Source organism: Eucalyptus grandis, chromosome 6, assembly GCF_016545825.1.
Source record: "Eucalyptus grandis isolate ANBG69807.140 chromosome 6, ASM1654582v1, whole genome shotgun sequence".
NCBI lineage: Eukaryota > Viridiplantae > Streptophyta > Magnoliopsida > Myrtales > Myrtaceae > Eucalyptus > Eucalyptus grandis.
The window spans coordinates 50709618-50723994 of NC_052617.1; positions in this window are offsets into that span (position 1 = coordinate 50709618).

Genomic DNA, 14377 nt, shown 5'->3' on the forward strand with positions numbered 1-14377 from the left:
AAGAAACATTAGGCTTGATGCAAAGACAGTTCCAACATATCAAGCTTAAAAAGATGACCCGCTTCGAGCCGTTGTCTTCCCGTCTTCCTCGGAAGACCCAAAAGTGATTTGGACCGTTGAACTGAAAGTTCAGAGAGGCTTTCGAGAGGTTTTGGAAAAACAGTTTGAAGCTGGTAGTTGAATATCTTTAACGAATAGTAACAGGCAAAGTGCTTTCCTCACAATATTAGTTCATTGTTTCTCCAGTTAAAATGAGACTGATGCTGCAGCTCGTCAGTTCTCTCAATAGAACTCATTTAAGTTTCCCTCTCCTACTTCAGCCAGCTCGCCCCCGCTCTACTACTCTGCTTCTCTGCTCTGTCTCGGCTCATCACTCCACACAAATTTTCTTCAGCCAAATGAAAACAAATCTATTTTTGTTGTCCATGATTTTCAGGTCTTAATTAAATAGCTTTGATATGCGGTTGAAGTTTTCAGATAGATGATATTTTACCCATTCAAATGAGTCTTGTGAAGCATATTAACTCCAACTCAATGAGTGCATTAACGCAGCGAAGCATGTGGAACTGTGAACATGGAAATGGAGTTAAAAAATGGAAAAGAGCACAAAATCCTTATAAAGGCACAATATATGAAAAGATGGGGGCTCAATAACATTAGTAACAGCTTTAGTTTAAACAGAGAGAGAAATGAGTTTCAGATCTGATGATCAGTCCAAAGGAAGTACCACACATAGCCTCTGGAAAAGAGAACGATGTCATAAGTCTAATACATTGCAACGTGATATTGTTTGTACACTCTGTGCTTGTTCATAGGACATCGATAGTTTATATACCAATGAAGTACCTCATGTTGAGAAAACTCTCAACAAAGTTTTGAAGTTAACAAAACTTTTTGGTTATTACTTTTATATCAGGAACGGATTGCATTTAAAGTTGCTTTTGAAGTCCCATCGAAGACTTTTACCATAGTCTACTCTTCAACGGAAGCACTTCCTACTCTGATGTAGTCCCAAATGAGATCGTATCTAGAAAGAGAAAGAAAACAAATTTAAACTTATCAATTTTGCAATACGGATTCTGGATAAACTTATTAGGAATTTATTCTACAACGTCTAGTTCTCTAGCAAAGGATTTCACTTACCTTTTATAAATTCGTTGATGAAATTAATCAAAAATGGATGAAATCAATCTTGAAGACAAATTTCTTTTTGGGAAGCATTTACGTATGAAAACCAAGATTATGATTGTATGGACGACCTAAATCAAGTGGAAATTTTATTCCGAACTTCAACGTCCATAAGAATCATTTTATCCATTCTATCCAATGGTTTAATTGAAAGAAATTTCCTCTGGAGATTGCCAACGACTAGTATGGCATGGGGGACTATATAAAGGAGTTCATACGGCCTAGAAGAGTGTGGAAACATGAATTTGAGATTCCAAAGTCTAGGGCTACTCACATTTTGCTAGTCTTCTTCAAAGAGCTTTACAAAGTGTAATCTAGGGAGAAAAAAGAGAAGAGTATCTTAGTGAGTTTGAGAGTTCTACCACTAAGTGTGTGCTCTTCAAGTTGTAATCTCTTATTTGATCATATAGTGGAATTCAGCCAGTAAGTTGTCAGCATGGAAGAGTGGACGTAGGTTTAATCTAAGTCAAACAACTATAGAATTCATGTGCACAATTCTCTCTCTTTATCTCCTTCATTTTAAGTTTGTTGTACACTTATGTATTTTGTACAAGTCTAGAATCTCGTGGTTCTGATCTTCATCGAGACTCTAGCAAGCAATTTATTTCGATCAGTGAGATTTCTTTCAATCACCTATTCACCTCCCCTCTAGGTGTTAATTCTAATTTTTCAATTCGTATCATAGCATGGGTGCTCATTTTACTAAAGTGTCTTTTTAATCCTAAGTTAAAGATTTTCTACGACTATCGTGGAAGGACAAAGCAACACCAGGGCACTATATTTTGATGGAAAATAATATAATGTGTGGAAAAACAAGATGAATGCATTCCTTAGATCAAGAGATCATTTGGAGTGGGATGTTGTGGAAAAATGGATCAATCTAGGTTGGTTCCATTATAGAAAAAGGAAAATGAGTCATAGATAAGGACGCTAAAGAATCTGAACAAGTAGAAATTTTCAAGAGACAAGCTCTTGATACAAAAGCTATTTATTCCCTGTATTGTGCTTTTTCTCCTCTTGAGTATAATATAATTTCTTCATGTAAAACAGTTAATAAAGTTTGGGATAGACTCCATATTACTTATGAAGGAATTGATCGTGTAAAAGAGACTAAGGTGAACATTCTACTTGGCCAATTTAAGTCTTTCAAGATGAAGCCAGGAGAGATAATTGGAGAAATATTCAGTAGCTTTGCGGAGATAGTGAATGGTCTGGCATATTAAGGACAACCAATTTCAAGTCTAATAAATGTCAATAAACTTCTGCGAGGACTATCAAAGAATTAGAATCATATCAAGACCTCAATTCAAGAGATGCATAGAATTATGCCTCTCTCAGTTGATAAATTCATTAGCACCCTTCAATCCTATGAAGTGGAAGGAATTAATGATGGAGACAACTCAAAATGTAAGAAGTCTATTGCACTTAAATTTAATGTTGATTATGATGATGCAGACTCAGAAAATGATTTGGATGACAAAGAACTTGCTCTCCTGATCAAGAAATTCATAAAGCTGAATTAGAAAGGAAAGAAGTTAACTGGAAGAAACAAGACAAAAAAAATTCTCAAAAAAGGCCAATGGAAGAAGATGAATCCATTAAGGATGTGATAGGCTTTAAGTGCAAGAAAGAGGGGCATATTAAGCCAAATTGTTCATTGCTAAAAAAGAAGAAAGGGAAAATACAAGAATTACAAAAAGGCATTAAAATAGAAACCTGCAACGACACTGAATGTGGGGAAAGTGACAAGGAGTATGCAAATATTTGACTCAGTCTCAGACTTCGAATCAGATAAGGAGATCAAGGTAAGTCAATCTAATATTCCAATTAAATTTTCTAAGTACATGGATGAGCTTTGTTTAAACCGTAAATCTTCTCTTACAAGGATCTCCGAACAAAAGAGGGAGAATTATAAACTTAGACAATAGGAATTTTCTTGGAAAAAGAAGTTTGGGGATTTGAAAAACAATTTTGATGATTTGAAGGAAAATCGTGATTCACTCACTAAAGAAAATGAATCTTTAAAAAGGGAATGAATCGTGATTCAAAAATTTTAGAACACATTCAAATTCCTTGTTACATCTGACCAAAAAAAAAAATCCTTGTTACAATAAATCCGATTTGGATTTTAATAAAGAAAGTAATGTTTTGATTGATTTCCCAAAAGTCAAGGAGAAACTCAAATAGAGACCTTTTAGGCTTCTTTACAAAAAATCATTTCCAAAAAGTTTTTACAAAATCTATTAGTCGAAGTGCTCTTAAATATTCTAAGTGTAGAGACTCAAAATACTTTGAGAATGTATGTCCTAAAGTCTAGAGGTCTATTAAGAAGGATTAGGCGAATACTATTTTTATCACTAACTCCTCTGGACCCAAAAAAATTTGAGTACCAAAGAAAGCTTGAAATCCTCTTTTGATTGCAAGTTACCATTACGAGGAAGAGAATATAGTATTTGGATAGTGGATGTTCTAGGCATATGACGGGAGACTCTAGTAGTTTTGTTAAATTGGAAAGACAAAAAAGAGGAAGTGTTTCCTTTGGTGTAAATAGCAAGGGAAAAATTGTTAGACAAGGAACTGTGAAAATTAATAGCTTGATTATCAACAACGTTTCCTTTGTAAGAGGTCTCGATTACAACCTTTTAAGTATCAGCTAACTGTATGATACAGGGTTCGAAATCAACTTTCAAGAGAATGTTTGTTTTGGAGTGAGTCAAGACTTCTCTCAGACTTTCACCAAACGAGGGCATGGCAACATATACTTTCTGGACATAAATTCAGAAAATTCTAAATGCCTTATTTCAATTCAAGAAGAGGCAAATTTGTGACATTGTAAGCTTGGATATGTGAGCATGAAGCAAATCGCCAAATTATCTACTAAGAAGTTGGTATGTGGCCTTCCAAGAATGATTTACCATAAGTTTGAACTTTGCACTGCATGCACTTTTGGAAAACGAGTAAGAAGTTCATTTAAATCTACAAATCATGTCTCTACTAATTGTACATTGCAGCTTCCTTACACGAATCTTTTGGACCAACAATAACCTTAAGCATAGGAGGAAAGAAATACTGTCTAGTAATCATAAATGAATACTCAAGGTTCACTTAGGTTTTCTTTTGAGTTAACATCCTGAAAAACTTCAAACCGATACACGTGTGACAAATTCACCCCAAACTATTTTTTTAATCATGAAAAATCACAAACTGGTACACCTGTAATAAATTTACCCCAATTGACCATAAAAAAACCTCAAACTAATACACTTGTGACAAATCTACCCAAACTATTTTTTTTTATGACCCAGGAAACCCGCGCTTCGTACCAACACGGACAAGCCGATAGGCCCGGGGTAACGGGGGTAAACCCTGAGGCGACGCTAGCGGAGGACCCACCACCCCGACGTCGCACTTAAGATCCCGTGCGGCAGGCGGGATTCGAACTCCTCTCCTCTCGCAAAGGATCATGGGAGCACTTATCCAACTGGGCCACCGCAGACGGTGGTCCCAAACTAATTTATTCAATAGTTAAAAACTTCAAACTAGTATATTTGTAACGAATATACCTTCCGTTAAATTGAATTAATACCATAAAAAATCACAAAAATTATATAACTATGACAAACGGAGAGTAAAATCCCAAATTGGTATATCAATCAACTGTCACATGTCATTCAACTTAATAATTTGACAGTAAAATTTAATGAAAATTAACAGAGGGTAAATGTGTTAGAATTGTATCAGTTTGGGGAAAAATTGTCAAAAGTGTGTTAGTATGGGATTTTTGGTGGTCAAAAAATTAATTTTTGGTAAATTTGCCACAGATGTACCAATTTAGGGTTTTTCAGGATATTAACTCTATTTTTTGCAAATAAAGTAGAAGCCTTTTCCGCAAATCTCTTATTCATGCCTCTAGTCTCCAGGAATACTCGACTGTCGCCGACCTCTTCCATCCGCTGGGTCGTAGTTTCAAATCCCTTTTGGATTGCTGGGGTATAGCCCTTCCGGCTCTCTCCTTGAGTCGGGATAGGTTTCGTTGGAAAGGTGATTCCGCCGGTGTTTTTTCGGTTGCATCGGCTTGGCAAATTATGAGGAGAAAGAGGAGCCGGGTTCCCTGGGCCTCCTTTGTTTGGAACAACGCTATTGCTCCTAGGTATCAATTCCATCTTTGGCTTATTACTAAAAATCGTTTACCTACCCAAGCTTGCCTCCTGTCTCATGGGAGAATCGACTACACTTGTTGTGCTTTCTGTAAAGATAAGCCTGACTCTATAGATCATATGTTCTTTGAATGTCATACTTCGACAACACTTGCGTTTTTTTGGGCTACAAGATGTAACATTCCGTGGCGAAATAGATCCTGGATGGACAACCTCCTTTGGCTTATGAAGTACCTCTCAGGAAATGAATTTTTCCATTCCTTGTCTCGGTTTTCTTTTGGGGCTTTATGCCATATTATATGGAAGAAAAGGAATGATGTCATCTTCCGTGGTGAAGCTGTGGTAATCTCAGCGTTAAAGAACCATCTTATTAAGGTTGTTAAGGACAAAGCTCTGACTCACAAGAATGTGCCCAACTCGTACAAGAATAGAAGACTTCAAAGATGTTGGGGATTTGATACTTCTATTTTTGAGCCTACGTAGGTGGGCTCTTGCCGCTGCGACTCCTTCGTGGTCTTCCTTTTGGCGATCTGGCGATTGCTTGCTCCTGAGTTGTTCCAGCCATTTTGCTGTTGTGCTGCCGTCCTAGCTACGGTTTTGTTGTCTTTTGTTTTGGCTGCTTTGCTTTTGCTGGTTGGTCTGCTTGTCTTGCGGTCCTTCTTTTATTCGGCTCCCTTCCACTCGTCCTGACTTGTTGTCTTTATGAGTGTAAGTTTTTGGTGCCGAGCCTCTTGTAATTTTTGGTTGTTAGCTTATATATTCTTACCTTACCAAAAAAAAAAAAAAAAAAAAAAAGTAGAAGCCTTTTCCTGTTTTACAAAATTTGCTAAAAAGTTCAAATTAAGAAAAGTTATGCTATTTTTAGCATCAAAATAGACTGCACAGAGAATTTGAAAATTAAAATTTTACAAGATTTTGTGATGAAAGTGGTTTTCAACATATTCTCACCTCTCCCTACACTCCAAAACAAAATGGAGTTGTAGAAAGGAAAAATCGGTCTTTATAGAAAATGGCCAGAAACTCTATTAATTGAAAGTAGAGTCTCTTCTAGCTTATGGACAGAAGCAATCTCTATTGCTTGCTATATAATTAACTAAGTGTTTTTTAGACCCATCCTAGAGAAAATCCCATATAAAATTTACAAAAGTAGAAAACCAACTATGTCCTATTTTCATGTGTTTGGTTACAAGTGTTTTATTTTGAAAAATGAAAATGATCGTTCCAATAATTTCGATGACAAGTTAGATTTTGGTTTGACTAGTTGAATTTTATTAGTGCCATAGTGTTAGCTGAGGCATATTTGGAAATTTAGTTATCTGTAACCTAGGCTCAAGCAGTTGTTTCGCTCAATGTCAATTGACAAAGTTATTTATTGCAAATAAAAGCAAAGTGATATTATGAGATACTGGCATATATTGATGTTTTACAATCGTCAGCGAACGATGAAAACAATTTGCTGAACTAATTATTATATCCTTAGCCCATTCTCCATGATACGGTTGATTCATATCTGATTTACTTTCCTCAAAAATCTGTTATAGGGAGGACGATGGTGCTAAATCTGTAGTACGATCAGATGGATCCCCTGCTTAGAGCAACCGGTTATCCGGATGGAGATGTGAGGATGAGACTGGTCTTTCTCCTTTCCCAGGGAACATAAATCAAGTGATTTTCTTTCAAAATTTTTATAGTATTATAACAAGCTTGTAAAATGAAACTTTTTAGTTGATAAAAATGAAAGAGATCTTTGTGCAGTTTCCATTATAAATAGTCTTTCTACACTTGGCCAGGGAAGTAATCCTGTGCGAGCTATTAGGATTTATTTTGCCATTTCATCATCAGTCCACTGTAAATCACAGTGTACATGCAGAATGACATCAGTCCAACATGGCTATCAGACACTAACCGGAGTTCTCCAAAATCAGACTAATTGACCAGAGTATGATAAATACCCGATTTATCCTCTTTCTGTTTGTTTAATATGTTTCAAGCTTGAGAGATGAAAAAGGAATTAGATTCTTTAAAATTCAGAGCGGAGTTTCTGTGTTTCCCCGGCTATGTTAATAGGTCTATCAACTATCCATTTGATATATTTTCATGACCCTAGTCGAAAGAATGCTGTTCTATTTTTTTTTTTTTTCGTAGAACTTAGTGGCCTGGTTTATATACTGAGTCTAGAGTTGTATGTTGTCAAGTGATTCTTAAGACTGCATTTTTCTCCTTTTGGCAGTTGATATTGGAAGTTGGTCCATACATTGAAGAACTGAAAAAAAAAAAAAAAAAAAAAAAGAGCTGCCATAAAGGAGTTTGTTAATCCAAAGTAATCTCCTTTTTACCGGGAAAAGTACCAAAAAAAGTCATAAACCTATTGCATTAGTACCAATTTAGTTCTAAACTTTTCAATTGGACCAATTTAGTCCTAAACTTTTTTAATATTGGTACCAATTCAGTCCATCTGGCCAATTTTAGCCAACCGGCACTAACGTGGATGTCGATCGGTGGTCGGACGCTGACGTAACAATTTTGTGATTTTATTATTATTATTTTGATTTGTTTATTAATTTGTTTCTTTTTTTTTCCTTTTATTTTCTGCATTCTTCCTGGCGGTAGCCAGTGAGCCTCTGGTGAGGCTTGTTAGCCACTAGGCGAGGGCTGCGAAGCCCTCGCCAGCCGCTGATGAGGGTCGTGGCCCTCGCTCGGCCTCACCCAGGGCCGCGGGCGAGGCCGGTCTCGAGATCTAGGCTAAGTCGCCTCACCCGTGGCCCCGGGTGAGGCCAAGCAAGGGCCGCGACCCTCGCCGACGACTGGCAATGGCCTTCATGGCCTCGCCAACCGCGGGCGAGGCTGGCCTCGCCCAAATCCGAGTGAAGCTGTCTCGCCGACGACCTTGGGAAAGGCCGGGCGAGGGCCGCATCCCTCATAGGCGGCAGGCAAGGGCTTCGCGACCCTCACTGACCACCGCCAAGAAGAATGCAGAAAATAAAAGGAAAAAGAAAAAATTTAAAATTTAAAAAAAAAAAAAATCAATAATTTTTTTTTGAAAAATAAGAAAACAAAACATAAAAATTGCCACGTCAGCATCCGGCCACTAGCCAACGTCCACATCAGCACTGGCCGGCCAAAATTGGCCAAATAGACTGAATTGGTACAAATATTAAAAGGTTTAGGATTGAATTTGTCCAATTAAAAAGTCTAGGATTGAATTGATACCAATGCAATAAGTTTAGGATTTTTTTGGTACTTTTCCCCTTTTTTATTTTTTGTTGTTACAGGTCCAAACTTTTTAACGTGACTGTCGACATCTGGGAGCTTTTCAGTTGATTGTTTGAAAGATGATATGCAAGAAAAGACAAAGTTGAGATCTACGTCTATTAGAGTTGGATGTGGCAGCATCTCATTCCAATTGTATAGAGTGAAAAAAGTGTGTATCTTTTTCTTTTTTACGTTGCATGTGAATGCAGAAGGTCGATATGCCTCAAGTATACGAATGGGGGTCTTCTTGTGTGTTTTCCGTGAGACTGATGAAGCCCTTATACATGCAGTATGATAAGACCGATAATTGATATGGCCTGCCATTTCTTTTCGCTTTTCATTTATTTTACATTATTATTGTTTTATGCAGGTGCCAAGATGCCAGCAAAACTTCATTTTAGTCCTCTACCCCACTAGAATATATGATGCAGGATTACGCGAAAACATCGCCTCCAACTGCACGAGTTGGATTCACGGTGACTTTTAGGATGCAGATAGCTTATTATACTAACTTATTGGCATTGTCTAAATCAGGTATGTTGACACCAACTTACTGTTTAGGTAATGGGTACATGGCTTGCCTATATACCAGTCAAGAACAATCCTGAAGATGCTGCAAAGGTACAAACAATGATTTCTTCAATCATTGTTTCAAGTTTGATGAAATCCATGATTACTCATATTGATTAGGTTCCAAAAGGGAATTTATATCATAGCGCAACTTCTGGAGAATTGGCTATTTATCGGGCAAATAGCCTTATTCTTAGAAAGGTAACTACTTATCTTCCTTTTTTTTATTTTTGGTGGTTGAATACTTATCTTCCATTGAAAAATGCAGATACTAATGTTGCATAAGTGTTCTCTTCCATGTAACTTGATTTGCAGACTTTAGCATCATCTCCAGTCTCCAGTTTCCAGCGATGAGTTGATTTCCCACTCCAGTTACCAAATGATTTTGCTGGTCACAAAATCATGACTTGCTTCAAGAAAGCAAAACTACACTTGTCAGTATATACACCAGTTTGAGACTTTGACGTGAGAGTAGAACTCTCTTGAGAAGATGCCTGCATGCCTGTTAATTCTTTGACACAAACACAGAAGAAAATCTTGTCCATTAAACATACAAATGAGAAATATTCTTTCAGTTTACAAATTAAAATACAAGTGAGCTCCTAGTGTTGAAGTAAGAAAGATTCATCGACCAATTTCTTGATTTGATTAGGACAAAGTGATATGCTCAACATTAATTTCAGCCAATCACCATGAAAATATCATTTTTATTAATACAATACTCTATCCTTTTCATTCAAATCGTTTTAATAGATGCCATTTGTCTAAGAGGTGAGATAATTGATGACGATAATGCTAAAGACGAAAATGAGACCGACAATATGCTAGTGAAGAAAGAATCATAACACAAAAGAAATGGTGAAAAAGATGATAGTTAAGTCAAGGCAGTTATTCAATAATTGTGAGAATTCCTCTAACTGAGTCTCAAGAACTCAAAATGATAGAAGCCACTTTCAAACCAACTTAAAGTTGAGTACAAAGATTAAGGTGTCATGTAAATTGTAAAGTACAATAATGTTGCCATTAGTCTAGAAACAACATTTCTACTTCTTCTTTTTTGTAATTTGTAAATTTAATAAATATTTTTAATGACAATAATACTCTCTCTTTTTTATTGATATTAGTTTCATAATTCTTGTTGTTTTATTTTAGTAGTTAATTTTTTCAGATTAATTTGGCCTCCCTTTATTTCTTTTTCTTATATATAAAACCCCAATTATGCAAATCCCAATTAAGATTTTTTATTGGTCATTTTCTAAAGAAATTGAAGGAAAAATTGGAGGTGGAGAGGGCACCGTCACTCTTGAAGACTAACGGCGCCGTTAATTCAAAATTTCCCCCACCTTTCCATCACCTTCAACCTTGCTGGGAGCCTCCGCGTTCGGCTCGAATCCGAGAAGCAACTGGGACGGACGCCGGCTCGGCCCTCCGCGGTGAGCAGGAGAAGCAACATATGGCCGTGCTCGCGTCGACCAGCTTTTTAGAAGTTGGGTATCCTCGGATGAACTTACAAGAAAGAGCTTAACAGCTTCTCTTGAGTCTTGGGGAAACGCTTTGCGAAACCATCCCTCGAATTTCATATTTTCGACCAAGATCTCATGTTTTTTCGTCCTGTCCGGTGGAAGGAACCCAACCACGCGGCAAATGCAGGCTCGTCGCGACCCTCCTCCTCCGTCTCTAACCCCCCCAGCCTGCCTCGACGTCGAACACCTCCACCAGGCCGAACCTCTTCTTCCAGGCTAAAGAAAGAAAAAAAAAAAAAAAAAAGTTCGATATTTCTGTCCGACCTTGTGACTCTTCATCTGCTTCCGGAAGAGCAATGATATGAAATTTCGAGGACTTGCGGATTTGAGAGCGTTCCGGGTCTCGAGGGATCGTCGTGCAAGATACAATTATTTAGCTTAAAATTTCTAGCAATCGTCTCTACATGCCGCGGACGGAGATGGAGCCGCGGCGGAGCTGGAGGGTCGTCCAGCATGGCCCAGATCTCGAAGGCCTCCCAGCATCGTCGTCGGGTGAAGAATCGTCTTCTGGGTTTTGAAGTCTCGAAGGGGTCGAGGACTTCTCATCTGGATAAAGTTCGGTTGCTTTCCTTCCGCGTTTTTCTCACGGGTGTTTCGGTTGCTGGGAAAATGTGGGTTTTTAGGGAGACACAGGGCTTGATGGCGCCGGCGGGTGAAGACGGCGGCAACGAGGGATGACCAGTAAGATGGAACCGAGAAAGAAGATGAAGAGCTACAAGAAAGAAAATAAAAGGAAAAAGGAGTGGAGAGATTCAGGTGATTTTGCCTACATTAAGCAATGCCTTCGTACTTTCTTTTTTCTGGCAGAAATTAAGGAATGCTGTTATGGACAAATTTTCTTTTCCTTTTTAATGGTTAGGATCGAATGTTGGTTTTGAGTTACTGATGGTTAAACCAAGTTATTGATCGAGAGTTATATTTCACTTGTGTGTCGTGTTGATTTTTAATGATTTGAAACTAAATCTCGGGGAGTTTTTAAATCGATTTGAATTTTGATTTAGTTAGTTTGGTTTGGAGTTGGGTGGAGATTTTACCAAATTGATAAGTTCGGCTCAAGTTGGAGATGTCTCCAAGCAGAAACAAACCAAGCAATGAGCACCCTTACAAGGTACACCCATCTTGTAAAAGAAACATCAAGGAAACCCTGTATTGTTTGCACGAACTAATTAAACACTAGAGCAAAAGCATATCAACATCACATCAGTATTTATCGACATCACATCATTACGACAAGAATCGGCATCGATGCTTCAACCACCTTAACATATCAATAGGCTCGACATATTTAAGTACAGACACAAATTACATGGTATTTACATTTTGAAATAACAACATCACCTAATTATTTTATTGACACAAACGTTGGATCTACATCATCACAAAAGAAAAATGACTGTTGAGTCGAGCCTGAGGAGCCTTGCTGTTACTAGGATCTGCCACCGCCGCAAAGGATAATCTTCAATATTCCGCGCAGCACGCCTCCCCTACGACCCTTGGCCATCTTGTAAGAGAGAGAGAGAGAGAGAGGGATTAACTTCTCCGAGAGAAGGGTAAAAGTTTTGCAGATGATGAATTATGATGGAAGACACAAATGTGATTTGGGTTGAAGAAATGTCTTGAGATCACCAATATATAGGACTTAAAAGTTACATAAGCATACATTTCCATTGCAATTCTCATTAACTTCCTACAAACTTATGGTGAAATTATAGGTAATGGCGGATCTGTATCTTGGGTGCTAAGTTACTCTCTTCCCTCTGGCAGAATACCATGTTATCAACTTTTTTGTGGGCAGCATTTCCTCTACATTTGCTACGATCCCGAGTGATAATTCTTGCGGACCAAGTTTCCAATCTGCATTTCCTCTACAATTCTGAATCGTCTTCTCTGAATTTACCGCAAGACGAGCACGTCCCTTCTCTCCTGGTTTGTCTCGGGTTCAGCTTTCTCTTCGCGTCCTCACAAGGAGGTGTTGACGTGTCCCATACACCAACCGGGTCATTCCCTAAACGGACACGGCCAACTCCCTTCCGAACAATTTCACCAATGTTACCTCAGATTACGTGAGCCATCTTGCGTAGGATTCACATAATCTAAAATGCGATGCATTGGGCCTGCGTGAATCCAATGTGTCCAGTGGCAGGTGACAAGAAAAGTAGAGGAAATGTGTGTCCAGATATTTAATGTATAGCAGTTTTTCATCACATTCACATGGGGAAAAATGGTAGATTCCCATCTTAATTGGCATTATGCAATATCAGAAAGATGGATTGAGGAACAAAAGCAGAGAAAAAGAGGAACAATCTCCGCTTTTTCAAGTTTAATCTCTCACGTAAGGTTACGGAAGATGTAGTGAACTGCAATGGAAATGTTGACAGAAGCTCATGGCATGTTCTTTGCCTGGCTCAGCCAGCAACTGTCCTTATAAATATAGCCAAGCCTTCCGCAAGATTTCATCGATCGGGAGCTCTTGCATCCTACTTCGGGTTTCCATTCGGATCCGTCTTATCATCTTCTTTCTCGGTTCGTTACCTCTCCACCAAAATGCCTAATAGCAACAGAGCATGCCGCCGTGAAGGTGTCTTGCGGGGGATACTGAGTTGCATCTGCTGCGGTAAACCCAAGACGACCGAGATCATCTAGCTGCTGATCTTCGACTCGTACAATGTAGGCACAACATTTCTGTCGATTCAATGGGTGTGAAATGCGTGGTACAACAAAACTAGTCCTGGGTCCTTGGTTCTTTTTTTCCTTTGTCAGGGTCTAGGATTGAAGTGATGAATCAAAAAGAAAAAAAAATCAGCGTGGTTATAGTGCAGAAACTACTATAAATCAGCTTGGACATAACAAATCAGCTTTGAAGATCTCTGCACTATAACCGTACTGATTTTTTTCTTTTGATTCGTTACTTTAATATCTACCACTGTGTAATATGATTAGTAAATTATGTATTGTCGGCCCACCTGTTCATCATCTAATTTCGTTACTTATTGTCGATCCTCGTTCATGTATTGTCGGCCAACCTGTTCATCATGTAATTCCGTTCATGTGTTGTTGATCCTTGTTCATGTATTGTCAATCCTTGTGGACTATCCTACATCGCAGTTGTAATTTTCATTCTGAGTAATCATCCTTTTATTTTCATTTGCTTGAGTCCAGGGATCTATGATGTAGTTGATACAGACCTAAGCAGTGCAGCCACGGGATTGCGGTACATCTAATATTTGAATTTGCGTCTATGATACATGAAACGCAGAATCAAACTCAAACGTTTGTTAGTGCTCAATCGTACAATGCAGAGTTTACAGAAGAATATCGATCCAGTAGGGTATTTTCCTTACAAGTAGACAAGTGAATAAACTAGATAGCAGAGAAGTCTGTTGCATCATCAATACAGCAGAGAAGGGAGTTTTTACTGAACTGATCTGAAGTGAAAAAGGAGGGCAGAAAGATATGAGAATCTTTAGCAGCCGACCATCTTTATCTTTTCATTTGACAAGAAACATTAGGCTTGATGCAAAGACAGTCCCAAAATATTAAGCTGAAAAAGAGGACCCGTTTCGAGTCATTGTCTTCCCATCTTCCTTGGAAGACCCAAAAGTGATTTGGACTGTGGAACCGAAAGTTCAGAGAGGCTTTCGAGAGGTTTCAGAAAAACAGTTTTGAAGCTGGTAGTTGAATATCTTA